The sequence below is a fragment of the Colobus angolensis genome, unplaced genomic scaffold, assembly GCF_000951035.1.
Source record: "Colobus angolensis palliatus isolate OR3802 unplaced genomic scaffold, Cang.pa_1.0 Scaffold820, whole genome shotgun sequence".
Taxonomy (NCBI): domain Eukaryota; kingdom Metazoa; phylum Chordata; class Mammalia; order Primates; family Cercopithecidae; genus Colobus; species Colobus angolensis.
This window is the reverse complement of record NW_012122044.1, coordinates 54,528-71,916: the sequence shown is the minus strand read 5'-3', so window position 1 is coordinate 71,916 and position 17,389 is coordinate 54,528. Positions and strand designations below refer to the sequence as shown.

At 43.8% G+C, this 17,389-nt stretch overlaps 1 pseudogene; it reads right to left on the bottom strand.

Moving 5' to 3' along the window:
* Positions 1-11,837: 11,837 nt before the first annotated feature.
* Positions 11,838-13,496, bottom strand: LOC105502961 (annotated as a pseudogene).
* Positions 13,497-17,389: the final 3,893 nt, after the last annotated feature.

Genomic DNA, 17,389 nt, shown 5'->3' with positions numbered 1-17,389 from the left:
AAAAAAGAAAGAAAAAGAAAGAAAGAAAGAAAGAAAGAAAGAAAGAAAGAAAGAAAGAAAGAAAGAAAGAAAGAAAGAAAGAAAAGGAAAGAAAAGAAAAATGAAGTACTGATACATGCTACGACATGAATGAACCTTGAAAACATTATTCTAATTAAAAGAAGCAAGTCTCAAAGAACCATGCAGGATTCAATTTATATGAAATGTCCGGAATAGGCAAATCTACAGACAGAGAACATAGATGAGTGGTTGTATAGGGCTGGGGGCACAGGGTGTGGGAGAGTGAGAGTGTGGGGTGATGGCTAAGGGGTGAATGTTACTGGAGTAATGAAAATGTTTTTTATTTTTATTCATTTATTTATTTATTTACATTTATTTATTTATTTGAGACGGAGTCTTGCTCTGTCGCCCAGGCTGGAGTGCAGTGGCACGATCTCGGCTCACTGCAAGCTCCGCCTCCCGGGTTTATGCCATTCTCCTGCCTCAGCCTCCCGAGTAGCTGGGACTACAGGCGCCCGCCACCACGCCCGGCTAATTTTTTGTATTTTTAGTAGAGACAGGGTTTCACCATGTTAGCCAGGATGGTCTCAATCTCCTGACATCGTGATCCGCCTGCCTCGGCCTCCCAAAGTGCTGGGATTACAGGCGTGAGCACTGCTCCCGGCCGAAAATGTTTTTAAATTGATAGTGATGATTGACGCACAACTGTGCGAATATGCAAAAAGCAAATGAATTGTAAGAAAATGTCTTACATGCCTTACACTTACAAAATGGGGAGCAGGGAATGGAGATAGGTGAAGACAGAGAGGTCAGCAGAGCAAAGCTAAGAATCATTAGGTTAACAAAGGTGGATCGGGAGCCCACCAAGTGGAGGCAGCCTCAGGGAAGGGGAATCTGTCTGAACAGGGACAGGATCGTTGTGCATGGGCGTGCACGTTCCCACACACCAGAGCATCCTACAGAAGGGCGAATGGGGGCTGAACTTACCCAGGCTCTGCTTACCAAGCCCGTGCCCACATGGCTGATCCTGTCCCCAAGCTGTTTTTAATAACTCACACTAAGGCCCTGTGGGGGGTTCGTGGCCCTCCTGCCAAGCTGACTCAGTCCTGCTCTAACAAAGCTATGAGACCACGTTCCTGCCACGTCTGGGTCCCTGAGTCTCTGCTAAGGCTGACCGCAGCCCTGGTCCAGGAGTGAACGTGACCCAGGACCGGCCAATCAGAGTGCTCCATCCCCTTGAACACAGGGATTGGTTCAAGGACAGGGATTGGTTCAAAGACAAACATGTGACCTAAAATGATCCAATAAGATTTTCTTTCCCAAGAATTTGAATCTTGAATGAAGTGATCCCGTGCTGCAAAGTGACTGCAGCTATTTCATCGTGATGGTGAAGCTGTGAGTAGAGTCCTACCAGGCCCTGCCTCCCAGCCCCCCATCCAGCTGTGGCAGTTCAGCGGTTCCTCCAACAGGCTGATCCACCCCACAACCTTGCCGTGAAGCCTGTGTTTTCTGCCTGTGTTGCTCTCTCTCACTTGCAACCACACACTGGCCCCTGCAAGAGCTGTATGATCTAGCGAGGGCCCTCCCCAGCCAAGCACCCCCTGAGCCCAGTCTCCAGAAGTTTCCTCTCCACAATCTACAAGGTCTTTGTCTCTATGTGCTTCTCGGTACATACAAGGTCAATAGCAGCTTTTTAGAGGTAACTCCATCAACTGGCCAAGAAACCCTTCCCAGGCTTCCTCTCCAGCTTCTTGAGGTTAATCTGACCCCAAAGGAGAGGCAGTGGGTGCCAGAAGCAGATCCTGCTGAGTGCCAGGACACTCATGGACTGTGGGACTTTGGGCAGGGTGTCACCCCTCTCAGGCCCTCTGTTTCCAAATTAGAGAAATGAGAGGGTCAGAGTGGACCCTACAGCTCCCATTTACAGAAGCGGAGAGGGGTGGGATGGCAGAATGTTGAGGAACGTGGAGGCTGTCTGCTTAGAATCCCAGCTCTGCCCCTAACTGCCTCTCCACCTCAGCTTCCTCCTCCATAAATTAGGAACAGAAATAAGACCCACCTCCTTGGGTTGTTCTGAGGATCAAATAATTTAACATTTGTGAAGTGCTTAGAACACTGGCTGGCAAGGGGAAAAGCTCGACGAATGTGAGCTATTAATAATATTACATTACATTGTATAAGGACTGCATATACATCATATCTTTTGCATATCACAAAGACCTGGGAAGTCAATTCTATTATCGCTATTTTATATACGAGACAACAGCTTGGAGATGTAAAGGGACTTACCCAAGGTCACACAGGCGGGAAGGGAGGACCCTGGATCCATACCCAGGGTTGCCTGACTCAGATAAGCCTGTGATCTTGACTATGTGCCCTTCCTGCTCTGATCTTCTCAGCCACTGTTTCCCATTGTGTTACCACTAACAGGACACAAGATGACGTTAAGTCATATGTGGATCTTTTGTTTTATGATACTATTCATTTATTTTCATGCTTACCTTCTGTTCATGGCAAGTGAATGCAGGCTTTCCATTTACTCAAACGTATTTAAGTAAAAAAGAAAGTCCCTTAGCCTGGCACAGTGGCACATTCCTGTACTCTCAGCTACTAGGGAGGCTGAAGCAAGATGATCTCTTGAGCCCAGGAGTTTGACTTCAGCCTGAACAACATGGCAAGACCCCATCTCTTTATTAAAAAAATAAATAAAATAGTTCTTTCATCAAAAAAGAAGGGTGGTAGATGTTAGTCCAGACTGCACCATTTTGTAAGCCCCCCACCATTTCGCAGACGTTGGTCAAAGTGAAACATTCCATGGGGGTTCAGGCCATGAGAAACAGCCTGCTTCTTATCATATTCTGCTGAGAGAAAGTTCAAGGAAAACCACATTCTGCTGGAACAAGGGCCAGAACCACCCATCCTGGGAACACATTATCAACATTTTCCCAGGAATCAGGCCATGCCCCCACATTCCAGACTCTTCCCCACAGGCCTATGATTGCCCCCACCTGTAAGCAGTGGTGGGCACTGACATTAAGCTGAACCCCCACGTCGGCAGGTTTATGCTGGACATAAATGCCTGCATTTGCTGTTGAGCCTTTCTCTCTCTCTCTCTCTCCATCTTTCTTTAACCCTTATCTTCCCTTCAAAACCTACCCATAGGATTATAAATCATTCTACTATAAGGACACATGCACACGTATGTTTATTGCACCACCGTTCACAACAGCAAAGACTTGGAACCAACCCAAATGCCCATCAATGATAGACTGGATAGAGAAGATGCGGCACATATACACCACGGAATACTATGCAGCCATAAAAAAGAATGGGTTTCATGTCCTTTGTAGGGACATGGATGAAGCTGGAAACCATCATCCTCAGCAAACTAACACAAGAACAGAAAACCCAAACACCGCATGTTCTCACTCATAAGTGGGAGTTGAACAATGAGAACACATGGACACAAGGGGGAAACAACACACACCAGGGTCTGTCAGGAATGGGGGGCAAGGGGAGGGAGAGCATTAGGACAAATACCTAATGCATGTGGGGCTTAAAATCTAGATGACAGATTGATGGGTGCAGCAAACCACCATGGCACATGTATACCTGTATAACAAACCTGCACGTTCTGCGCATGTATCCCAGAACTTAAAGTAAATTTAATTTTTTTTTAATGAGAATGGCTCAGGATGTAACCGAAGCTTTATTCCTATGTTCATCATGCTCTTAAACTTCATTCAGTAAGACATATCTTCTTCTGCCTTGTTTGGAAACTTCCCGCAGACCCCTGAGACTCTTCTGCTCTTGACTGCTCAATGACACCAGCACTAGAAATGTCAGCCTCACAAGAGCAGACATCTGTGTTTGTTTGACAATGTAACACAGCATCTAGAGGAGTGGTACACAGTAAATATTTGTTGAAAGATTAAAATAGAGTCTCAATTCAATAACAGTGTGTCCAGACCAAAGTAGTAATCCAACTCTGAACTCAATTTAACCATCAGTCTTGCAGTTTCCAAGATCCGCTCTATGTCTGACTGGAAGCTAGCACTGGGAAGGCGGGTGTGATTGGCTTCTCTCTTCCTTCAATCTGTCTGTCCCCATTGGGAAACTCAGAACTCTCCCTTCTGGGGCTGATACATGGGGACGAAAGAAGGCAAAGCGGTAGGAATTGCAATTACGTGAAATCATGCTGTGCACACTGGCTTTGTCACCTCTAGACCTGGCAGATGTTGAATACTGATCCTCGCGTGGAGGACTTGTTAGCACTTTGGAGTTTCCTGCTGGAGCCTTTCCATCTGAAATCTGGGTGCATCTCTATTACAGGTGCTCTTTCCTTGGCCCTATGCATTCACCTCCACATTCCAGAAGGCCCTATTGGATGGGTCCCACAATGATCCCACATCAGCTCCCCCTCCCCTAGCTAATCCATAGGAAACAGCCATACATTCCTTGCCTTGACAACCTCTGCAAGTGCAAACTGAACCCAACAGAGTTTTCCTGGTACCACTGGCTGCTTTGCCTTTTGCAAGAGGGGAAGTGACTCAAGCACTGGTGTTCCATGTCTCCCAACTGCATTTAGGAAACACATTTCAAGTGTCTCTAAAAGTTGGAGAAGAGTCTCTAAAAGTTGATAGTGCTCACCAAATATCTATGTGCTCCTCTGTTTCTCAGTCTCTGTTGCATTTGGATGGAGGCCATGAAACAAGTTCTGGCCAGTGAAGTGAATGGAATGGCCATATGTCTCTTCTGGACAGAGGCACTTAAGAGCCAAATGTTTCCATCCTCTATCTCTTCTTCCTTAAAGGCAATGAGTTCCAGACAGCACCACCATAAAAGGAAGAGGATAACCGGAACTGCACCAGACTTCAACTTGAGCTTGAAATAAATTGTTATTGGATTAAGTAACTGAGATTTCTGGGTTTATTTGTTACTGCAACAAAGCCTGTCCTATCCCAACTAATATACCCCATAGTCTAGTTTTAAGGTTGTGCTCTGCACACCCATCCCTACATTTGAGATAAAGAGAGCAGGTACCCTTTATTCCCTAAAGTAAGGAGAGGATAAGGCTTGTAGGAGTGCTTTCTGTACAGATATCATCTTTAGAAATTATTTGTCTCTTCTTCTTTCTCAATTATTTTCTATTTCTGAAACAGGTAAAAGGGGATTGAGAATTGTGGTACATGTGCCCAAATATTTCATTTGAAAATCTGCATAGCTGGGTGCAGTGGCTTGTGTCTATAATCCCAGCACTTTGAGAGGCCGAGGCAGGCAGATTGCTTGAAGTCAGGAGTTCGAGACCAGCCTAGCCAACATGGTGAAACCTCATCTCTACTAAAAATACAAAACTTAGCCAGGTGTAGGGGCAGACACCTGTAATCCCAGCTACTCGGGAGGCTGAGGCAGGAGAATCACTTGAACCCAGCAGACAGAGGTTGCACTTGAACTCAGAAGATGGAGGTTGCATGAGAATCGCTTGAACCTGGGAGATGGTGGTTGTTCAAAAATCACTTGAACTCCGGGAGACAGAAGAGCTGAGATCACACCACTGCACTCCAGCCTGGGTGACAGAGCAAGACTCTGTCTCAAAAAAAAAAAACAAAAGAAAAGAAAAGAAAAAAGAAAAAATCTGCATACAGAGAATTGGCACATTCAAAATTTCAGTTTGAAATTTCCCTTCTGGCTGGGCACGGTGGCTCACGCCTGTAATCCCAGCACTTTGGGAGGCCGAGGCAGGCGGATCACAAGGTCAGGAGATTGAGACCATCCTGGCTAACACGGTGAAACCCCATCTCTACTAAAAATACAAAAACTTAGCCGGGCGTGGTGGCAGGCGCCTGTAGTCCCAGCTACTCGGGAGGCTGAGGCAGGAGAATGGCGCGAACCCAGGAGGTGGAGCTTGCAGTGAGCTGAGATCGTGCCACTGCACTCCAACCTGGGCAACAGAGCAAGACTCCATCTCAAAAAAAAAAAAAAGAAAAAAAAAGAAATTTCCCTTCTATCTTATCTTCATGCCTAAGTGAAACTTCAATTTTAATATCCTATTACACAAGACTGTTGTGCAAATAACAAGATTGAATAGTATTAATTACCATTCCATGCGTTAAGTTGTGCTGGGCAAGTAACATTCATTATTACAATTAATTCTCATAGCAACTCTTAGAGACAAGTTACTTTTGTTATGATCCCCATTTTACAGATGAAAAAACTGAGGGTCAGAGAGGTAAGTGACTTGCCAAAGGTACACACTAGGAACCAGAAGAACAGGGGCTTCAACCCAAGTCACACTGGTGTCAACATCCCTACTGGTAAGCCATGTGAACCTCCCTGCCTTGAGCTTCTTCAGTAACAAGGTCAGGAGACTAAAGTTCCCTGACATCACCTGTCTGCCTCTTGGTCAGCAGTGGTAGTGACAACACCAGTATTTGTACCCAGGTCCCTGTCACCAAAGCTGGTGACTATACGACCTCCATGTTTGTCAGGCATCCAGTAGGTAGCAGGTACATGATAACATCAGCTCCCCCTTCCATCTGCAGGGAACAACCAAGTTAATCAACCTAATGGCTTTCCTTTCAAGAGTCCCAATCTCTTTGGCAGATCCAGCAGATATATCCAAGGTTTCTTAAGATTTACACCTCTCCGCCCCCACCTCATTCCCATGACCATACCTTGAGAAGTCCCCTCTGTTTCACCCTTCACTTCCCTTTGAAAGATCTATGCTTGTCCTCCCTCTTCCCAGACACTGTCAAACACCGCTGTCCTCCCTGGTCAATAGCTCTAGATGTGTTAAGGCAAACTCATTTGTCCCTAACACAAATGTAAGATGTAATTCCCCAAGAATTCAAATGTAATTTAAAGTTATTTTTCAATATCTAATTTGCCTTTTATTTATTTAGGGCGATATTTCAGCAGGAGCCTCCCAGCCAAAGTACCAGCATTTGTTTACAGTGTTAGACCGAGCAATGGCGGGAAACCACACACCCCAGACACAGACGTTACCGATTAAAAAAGTAATTACAACATTGAACACAGCCTTAAATAAAAGCAAAAATGCAGGAGATAAGAGGGGAAGCAAAAACATAAATCAGAAACAATGCCATTTTCCCCAGACATTTTGTAATATTTTCAACCTGCCTGGTACTGGCGCCCTGCCCTGGCTGTGCCAGACACAAGCAAAGCATCTGGTGAGGAGGGATGGAGTGGCTGTGCTCTGAAAAGAGATGGAAAGAAGTGCCTAATCATCAGAGATCATTTGTCTGCCTGTTTGCCTGTCTGTCTTTTGTTTAACATCTTGCTCTGCTGAGAACCTACTTACACTGATCCTCAGGGGATTAATTGTATACTATATTATGGCAAATGACCAAAACCCAACACAACTCAAACTGACTTAACTAGGAAATGGGCATGTTCTGGTTCATGACAGACCATCTGTAGTTCTAGTTTCAGGCACAGTTGGATCCAGGGGCTCAATGTCAAGTAGAATCTCTCAGTATCTATCACTTGGCTCTTCTTTCCACAAAGTTGACTTCATTTTCAATCAGGCTTTCTCTACCTGGTGGCTAAGATAGAATCCTAGCAGCTTTAAGCTTACATCCCATAAGCTCAGTGTTCCCCCAAAGAAAGGAAGTGCTTCTTTTCCCACCATTCTAGCAAAAATATCAAGTGAGCCTTTCATTGGCTCAACTTGGGTCATGTGCTGATCTATGAACCAATGATTGTAGCTAGGGAGTTTCAGTCCTTTCATTGGCCAGGCCTGGGTCAGAGTCCCACCCCTTGAGAACAAAGGTAGGACCAGTCCCACCCAAACTGAGATTGAGAGTGAGTGAGAGATAATTCGTGAAAAGAAAATTGAGGTTCCCACAAGAACTGAAGGAGCAATAAGACACTGGGTGAGTAAACACAACTGATTTCCACCAGAGATTTGAACACTTTCCGTCCATTTCTAACACCTCTACTCTTTCTACAGTAACTCTAGGCCACATTTTTAGACTTGTGAGTACAGTACAGTGACCTCTGCTCCACTGTTGGGAGGATAATAGGACTATCCTATAGAATATCAAACTTGTGGATTCTTCCCTCGATTTTATTAAAAGATTCTGTCAACTATAACATAGCACAACTGGGAACAGATGACATTTTGTAGCCACCAGTTTAGCCTGCTTCAAGTGGCCCAGGATTTCCTGCAAGATGAATATAACAAGAGCTTTGGGGTTTGAATGAGCCAAATAATTGATGTCTAATTGTCTAACAATTAAGTCACAGGAGAGGCAGGAAGTATAGTAGCTGTAAGCATTTTTGGGTAGTCACACTTTGGAACTGACCCCAAACCAGTGTTCCTGGTTCCTGCTTATACCCCAAGGAGTGACTGTGTATGTGAACTGATAGAATTGATTGTAGAGATGAAACTCTGGGGCCAAATGTGTGTAACTCTTGGCCACACTTAGCACGGAAGGAGTTGGATCATTCTCTCTCAACGGATATCCAAGAACTGGATCTCACATAATCACAGAACAAAGCATTCACAAGACTGTGCAGAACTTCGCTTCAACAGCAACCCCTCTGGCAACAAGACACAACTGCAGCAGTGAACTAACCAGACCCCTGTCCTTAGCCATTTCTAGTTTAGCCATGGGCAGACACTCCCTTTGGAACTAAGAACACCTGTAAGGTTCACAGATCATTTAAGGGAGCAGGGAGAACTCCACAAAAAAAGTGATAAACATTCTACTAATAAGGCAGGTGGTTGCTGAAGCAATTGATAGGGAAAATGAAAGCACTCTGCCTCATTCAGGCCCCAAGTTTGTGGAGATGTTCTTGCTGCCAACACAAGGAATAAATGAGAGACTGGATCTAGGTTCCTAAGAACCATTCCTGGTATACATGAATATGGTAATATTTGCCCTCTTACAATTCCAATTGACAGCACTTTTTCTCTTTTTAATTTTTTTTTTTAATTTTTTGAGACAGGGTCTTGCTCTGTCACCCAGGCTAGAGTACAGTGCTATGATCTCAGCTCACTGCAACCTCCACCTGCTGGGTTCAAGTGGCTCTTCTGCCTCAGTCTCCTGAGTAGCTGGGACTATAGGCACGTACCACCTCACTTGGCTAATTTTTTTTGCATTACTAGAGATGGGGTTTTACTGTGTAGGCTGGGCTAGTCTCAAACTCCTGGCCTCAAGTGATCCACCCGCCTTGGCCTCCCAAAGTGCTGGTATTACAGGCATGAGCCACTACATCCAGCCATTTTTTTAGTTTTTATTGTTGTTGTCACTTGCCAGAGACCATGATCGTCTCTTACTCAAGCACCACTGTATTTAATGTAATCCCATCTGAAATTCTGTGAGGTAGATAGCATTATCATTCCTCACCACATTATCGATTTTTTGTAATGGAGGTTCAGAAAGGGAAGATGATGCACCCAAAGTCACACCATGGTAGAACCAGGACTAGAGCTCAGATTTCCCGCTCCCCGATTAGTGCTTCCATTAACTAAGGGCTTTGTATTCTCAAACACAATGGGCAAGGGAAGACAGAAAACTTGTGTTTCTTGAACATCTGTGATGGCAGGCACCACGCTGGGCATGTTTACGTATATCAGCTCATTTACTCTTCTCCATAGTCCCATGAGGCCTCTGTGATATTATTTCCCCCATTTTAGTCAAATGGAGGCACAAAGAGGGAGGCAGGACCTTTCCCTGAATCACTGTACAGCTAGGGTCTCTGAAGGGATTCAGCATAAAGAGGACATTTTTCCAGAAGGAAGCTCCCTGCCCAATGGGACTGGTGGAGTCTCATCCTCACCCTTACTCTCCAGAGACATCACCGAACCGCACCTCGCTTCCCAGGAAATAAATTCTGGGCACACTCAAGGGTCTCTGAAAAAGACTCCCTCACCTCCAGCTTTGCCAGCTGGCTCCATCCAAGAGTGAAACTGGCCCAATTTTCCCAATAGACAGATGCTTACAGTGTTCTGAATAACACAGAAGTTGACCCTCCCAGTCTTAAAGCCTGAAACTTACTTTTGTCTCATCTGAGTTCCTTTCTTAGGAAACAGTCAGTCAGTCCTCTCAGATAGTATCAAGGAACTGAAACTCATCAGATTACTGCAGCTAGACAATGAGACACCAGACCTCTCATCCATCATGACTGCTTCCTTACCCCTCCCTAACTTCTGTCTTTCTGCATATAGTTACATTTCCTCCCCAGAATATAAACTCCCAATTTTAGTCAGTTGGAGACACAGATTTGAGTCTCTCCCTGACTAACAGCACCCAAATAAAGACTTCTTCCCTGGCAATGCTTGTGGTCTCAGCAACTGGCTTTCTGTGTCGTGAGCAACAGGACCTAGATCAAACCCTTGACATTTTGGCAACAAGAGGAGAGGTATCTGGGCTAGAATTGTGATGCCAGGTGATCTAGAGGTAAAGAGAGACAACCAGACAGACTGAGAGGATAAAGAGAGATGAAAGAAAGAACAAAGAAAGAAAGGGGGGAGGGACGGAGGGAGGAAAGGAAAGGAAAGGAAGAAAGAGAGAGAGAAAGAAAGAAAAAGAAAGAAAGAAAGAAAGAAAGAAAGAAAGAAAGAAAGAAAGAAAGAAAAGAAAGATACATAGGGAGAGGAGAGAAAGGGGGAAGAGAGAGAGAAAGAGCAAGAGAGGAATGAAGAGGAAGAAAGGAAATGGTAAAGGACATAGCAGAGGATGAGGGGAGAGGGAGGAGGAATCTGGGGTGTAAACATATAAAACTTTGGTATAAAAGGAAAAAATGAAGTTATTTGTTAAATATACTGAGTTCCTAATTGGTATCCATCTCTGTACTAAACATCACAAAAATAAAGTCCAGACTCTCAAGCATGTAAATGAACAATTTTATAATTGTTCATTTGATTATATGTCTGTGATATGGTTTGGCTGTGTTCCAACCCAAAGCTCATCTTGAATTGTAGCTTCCATAGTCCCATGTGTAGTAGGAGGGGCCCAGTGGGAGGAAATTGAATCATGGGGGCTGGTTTTCCCATGCTGTTCTCATGGTAGTGAATAAGTCTCACAAGATCTGATGGTTTTATAGAGGGCAGTTAGTTCCCCTGCACACGCCCTCATGCCTGCTGCCATGTAAGACGTGCCTTTGCTCCTCCTTCCCCTTCTGCCATGATTGTGAGGCTTCCCCAGCCATGTGTAAATGTGAGTTCGTTAAACCACTTTTTCTTTATAAATTACCTAGTCTTGGGTATTTTTTCATAGCAATATGAAAATGGACTAATACAGGCTGCCGCAAGGAACAGGAAAGGGCCAGAGACAAGGCAGAGATGGAGCATGCTAGAAAACAGATCTTGTCATGAAGACTGGAGTCTAAAACTGTCATTAAAGACTCCCTGAAAGCTTGCAGATTTACACTTAGGGATTTATAAGTGCTCAGCAAGAATGTATTACAATTTTAGTGTGTTCACAAATACTAGTACATTCTGGATCATCTTCCTGACAACCAGGATGGAATCCATGCATTGATTTGATTTGTGATCATTTTGGGGTCTAGTAACAATGTGTGATTTTTTCTCATTAGACTTTGTTTTAATGGGTCTCAAAATTCTGTGACAGATTTTTGGTCAAGTTGCTTCCATTGAAAAGTACTGATTTTAAAAACTAATAATTTAAAACTGCCACATGAAAAAAAAAAAAGTGGTCCACAAAACATTCTCCTTTCCTTCTGAAGGTTTTATGATGCATTGTTATCACTAACCAGTCTTTTACTATTAAACTTAAATGACCAATTGAAACAAACGGTTCTGAAACTGTTCTTCCATCAACTAAGACCAGAGTAGCAGGTATTAGGGATAATATTCATTTAGCCTTCTGAGCTTTCTGGGCAAAGTTGGTGACCTTGCCAGCTCCAGCAGCCTTCTTGTCCACTGCTTTGATGACACCCACAGCAACTGTCTGTCTCATATCACGAACAGCAAAGAAACCCAGAGGTGAATAGTCTGAGAAGCTCTCAATACATATGAGTTATCTAAGAACCATATCAACAATGGCAGCATCACCAGATTTCAAGAATTTAGGGCCATCTTCCAGATTTTTACCAGAATGGCGATCAATCTTTTCCTTCAGCTTAGCAAACTGGCATGCAATGTGAGCCGTGTGGCAATCCAGTACAGAGGCATAGCCCGCACTGAATTGGCCTGGATGGTTCAGGATAATCACCTGATCAGGGAAGCCAGCTGCTTCCATTGGTGGGTATTTTTGCTGTCACCAGCATCATTGCTATGACGAACCTCCTTGACAGACATGTTCTTGACATTGAAGCCCACATTGTGCCCAGGAAGAGCTTCACTCAAAGCTTCATGGTGCATTTCAACACAATTTACTTCAGTTGTGACACTGACAGGAGCAAAAGTGACCACCGTACCGGGTTTGAGAACACCAGCCTCCATTCAGCCAACAGGAACAGTACCAATACCACCAACTGTGTAGACATCTCAGAGAGGCAGGCACAAGGGCTTGTCAGTTGGACGAGTTGGTGGTGGGATGCAGTCCAGAGCCTCAAGCAGTGTGGTTCCACCGGCATTGCCATCCTTATGGGTGGCTTTCCATCCCTTGAACCAAGGCATATTAGCACTTGGCTCCAGCATGTTGTCACCATTCCAACCAGAAATTGGCACAAATGCTACTGTGTCAGGGTTGTAGCCAATTTTTTTTTTTTTTTTTTGAGACAGAGTTTTGCTCTTGTGGCCCAGGCTAGAGTGCAATGGTGCGATCTTGGCTCACTGCAACCTCTACCTCCCGAGTTCAAGCGACTTTCCTGCCTCAGCCTCCTGAGTAGCTGGGATTACATGTGTGTGCCATCACGCCCAGCTAATTTTTGTATTATTAGTGGAGATGGGGTTTCACCATGTTGGCCAGACTAGTCTTGAACTCCTGACCTCAGATGATCCATCTGCTTCAGCCTCCCAAAGTGCTGGGATTACAGGCGTGAACCACTGTGTCCTGCCAAATTTTCTTAATGTAAGTGCTGACTTCCTTAACAATTTGCTCGTATCTCTTCTGGCCATAGGGTGGCTCGGTGCAATCCATTTTGTGAACACCAACAATTAGTTGTTTCACACCTAGTGTGTAAGCCAGAGGGCATGCTCCTAGGTCTGTCCATTCTTGGAAATACCAGCTTCAAATTCACCACCAACAGCAGTCAGGACAGCACAGTCAGCCTGAGATGGCACCGTAATCATGTTTTTGATGAAATCTCTGTGTCCAGGGGCATCAGTGATAGTCACATAGCACTGCCTGGTCTCAAAATTCCACAGGGAGATATCAATGGTGATACCACATTGTCACGCTCAACTTTCAGTTTATCTAAGTCCCAGGCATACTTGAAGGAGCCCTTTCCCATCTCAGCAGCCTCCTTCTCAAATTTTTCAATGGTTCCTTTGTCAAAGCCACCACATTTGTAAATCAGATGCCAGTGGAGGTGGACTTGCCTGAATCTACATGTCCAATGATGACAATTTTTGCAAAAAAAAAAAAAGAAGAAGAAGAAGTAATAATGTTTTAATTGTCCCAGGACAAGAGGGAAAAGATGGGGGTAGACTTGATACATAAAGGATGTGTTTGTGCCAGACAAAGACTGTGAGATATGATGAGGTTTCTCGTCAAATAATCTAATAAATTTTTTATTCTTTAATTCATAGTACCTCCCCCGCACCTCCGCTTTTCCTTTTTCTCCTTTTTCCTTTTTGCCTTTTTTAAATGCCCAGGCACACCACAATACCAGGCATTATCCATACCAACTCACATTCTTTTCCTTATTTAAAAAAAAAAAAAACTAACCTTCTAGTTCATTACAACATCCCTTCCCCTTCCTCCCCACTTTCTTTTATGATCCACCTTATCTAAAAAAATGCAAACGTTTAGCCAACCGAAATTAGTTTAAATTGTATGACCCGACCCTGGCCAATGGGGAAAGGGTACAGGGGCAGGACTTGCATTAAAAATAAAGACTCCTGTGCCCCTTTGTTCAGGTGTGCTCTCATGGCAACTGGCCAAAGAGGCACCCCTCTGCACAGAAGTAAAATTGCTTTGTTAAAAATCCTTCGTTTGAGTGCTCAATTTCCTTAAAAATTTTAAGCGTTATTCCTAACAAGACCAATTGAATGGCTTGCAATGCCAGTTACGTTCTAGAACCAAACTGAGGTTCATTCACCCAGAACAGTAAATCCAGAGACTCACCCACAGGTGTTTGCAGTGATAGAAAGAAAGTCATTTATTGCAGGGTGCCCCCCAACGAGAATCAGGGCAGGTCATGCTTAAGACCCAAACTCCCCAGTGGCTACAAGTCAAGTACCTGCAAGGTAAGGGTTTTTTTCGTCGGTAGTGATGGTGGTTTTCTTTAGACAGGGTCTTGCTCTGTCCTCTGTTGCCAAGCCTAGAGTGCAGTAGCATGATCATAGTTCACTGTAGCCTCGTTCTCCTGGGCTCAAGTGATCCTCTAGCCTCAGCCTCCCAAGTAGCTAGAACTAAAGGTGCCTGCCACCACACCCAGCTAATTTTTTATTTTTAGTAGAGATTAGGTCTGCCATGTTGCCCAAGCTGGTCTTGAACCCCTGGGCTCAAGCAGTCCTCCCACTTTGGCCTCCCAAAGTTCTGGGATTAAAGGCATAAGCCGCAACCCCTGGGGCAGGTAAGGGTTTTTAAAGGCAAGGGTAAACTTCAGGAAAGCAGAAACTACAGGCAAAATTGTAAATCAATGCATGAAGGTTACACATTGGTTTAAGGTTAAAAGGGTGAGATACCTTGAAGTGAAGGCTTACAGGTCATAGGCAGTGTATTATTCCATTCTCACACTGCTATAAAGATACTAGCTGAGACTGGGTAATTCATAAACAAAAGAGGTGTAATTGACTCACAGTTCTGCATGGCTGGGGAGCCTCAGGAAACTTACAATCACCGCAGAAGGTAAAGGGGAGGCAGGTACCTTCTTCACAAGGCAGCAGGAGAGACAGAGAGCAAGCAAAGTGGAGTGCCACACTTTAAAACAACCAGCTCTCATGAGAACTCACTCCCTGTCGTGAAATAGCATGGGGAAAACCGCCCCCATAATCAAATCACCTCCTAACAGGTCCCTCCCTCAACACATGGGGATTACAATTCAAGATGAGATTTGGACACAGAAGCAAACCATATCAGATAGACTCAAAGATCTTCTGATTTGCAATTGGTTAAGGAAGAGAAGCTTTGTTTAAAAATTTGAGGTCAGTAGAAAAATGTTAACTGGCTAGGGGGAATGACTTTCTCCAAGTCCCTGCAGAAAGAAACTTAGAACAAAGGATGGCAGTTAAAGTGTAGTCTTCCCTTCCCCCTTATCTGTGGTCTACATGTCACTGGTTCCAGCCATTTGGTGGAGGGGCATCTGTGGGAATCTGAGCATGTGGGAAAGACAATCCGGGAAGCTATGTTAAGATGTTACCTTTAGTTTCTATAAGGAAAATGGACATCTCTGGGAGTTTAACTTCCTTAGCTATTGTTTTAGGCTACTATTACCTTCTTATTTAACAAATTACTTATTTAGTTCTCAGGGCTAGCTAGGTGCCTGGAATTCCCCTTGAAGGAACTCAGGATTTTCCTTTATTTCCATACTTGGGGTCTGCAGGCACCTAAAAAAGGGAAATTCCTGCTCTATCTCAGTTAAAGATTCTCAGAGACAAAGATGGTGGGAGAATTGAGTTTCTGTGCCACCTAAAGTAATAAAGGAAGCAAAGCTCAAAATAACCTGGGCTAGAACAGCAATTCATTTTGAGTAAGTGGCAGTTTAGTTTCAGCAAAACAACATTATCTATCACATTAAATAAATAATGCTAATTTGAATTTTATCACTCTTAGTGTTTAGTTTCTAATTTGTTTAGTGTTGTTTATAAACTTGTTTTGTCATTGATACTAGAACATAATTTTCCTCTCATTTTGACTCTGAAATTGGGATGCATCTTAAAATCTACAGCCTCTTACAATTTCAACTGACAGCACTTTTTCCCTTTTTAATGCTACGTAAAATAATAACGCATCTTACAATTGATGGTGTTTCAGATTCAATGAAGCACAGTATGTGCAAAATGAGTTAATACCTAGTTTTGTTTGTAAATAAGTAAGTAACATTAACAATTCAAATGTTGAAGTCAATGTGGGGTCTACAGAATGTTTTCCCTTAAAACACTTTACATACTACTGCAGTTGGAGTATCACTGATGACAATGAGGCAATGAGATGAAGTTTTCATCACTGGAGTGAGATGATCAGATTACCACATGGGGAAGATACTCGAGCACCACATTGGCAAGAAAAAGACAAGTTTTGCAGTAGAACAAGTGAAGACCTAAACTCAGGAAATATAAGGAAAGATGAGAACATAACTTGAAGATCTATGCAGGAGCCAGACTCAACAGGATTTAGTGATTGATTAGATGTGTGAAAGCAAGGATGTGTGGAGAGGAGAAAGAAGGAGAAGGACGATCCAGGGATGATCCTGGGTTTCTGGATGGAAGGGAGTAGCATCTCCAAGGTACAGAAAGGTAGTGAAGGTTGAGATATGATTATAACATAACCATGGTGATAGTGATACTGGTATTGAAGGCTGTGATGGGTGGTGATAATAGTGTTGGTGACTATGGGTGGTCATGGTGGTGATGATAGTGATGGTGTTAGTGGTTATAGAAGTGATGATAATGATGGTGGTGATGTGTGATGATGGTGGTAATAAAAATGGTGGTGATGTTGGGCGGTGATGGTAATGATGATAGAGTGGTAATGAAAATAGTGGTGATGGTGGTGGTGATGGTAGTGGGTAGTGATGATAGTAATGATAATGGAGGTGATGAGGGTGGTAATAAAAATGGTGGTGATAGTGGCGGTGATGGTAGTGAGTGGTGATGATAGTGATTGTGGTAATAAAAATGGTGGTGAGTGGTGATGGTGGTGATTAGTGGTGGAGATGACGGCAATGGTGATGGTGGAGGTGATAGCGGTAGTGATGATAATGTGGTGGGAATAAAACTGGCTTGCATTTTGACAAACATAGTGGTGATGGTGCTGGTGGTGGTGCTGGTAGTGATAAGGGTGGTAATGATTGGTAGTACTGGGAGTGGTCATGATATTTAAGACAGCAGAATAATCATCATGATGTTTTAACCAGGAGGCCTGGAAGTGAAAGTAGCCATACTGGGGATTGGTTGCTTCACCTGCCCCACCTTGACACCAAGCACCTACTGGAGAAATCCAACCTTCTTCAGGCCTCATCCAAGAAATGACTATCATGGCTTTTTCTTCCTATCGTGACTATAGATATTACTCTCACTCCCTAATCACTCAATGGAAAATAAATTATAAGTGAATGCTGAAACCAATGA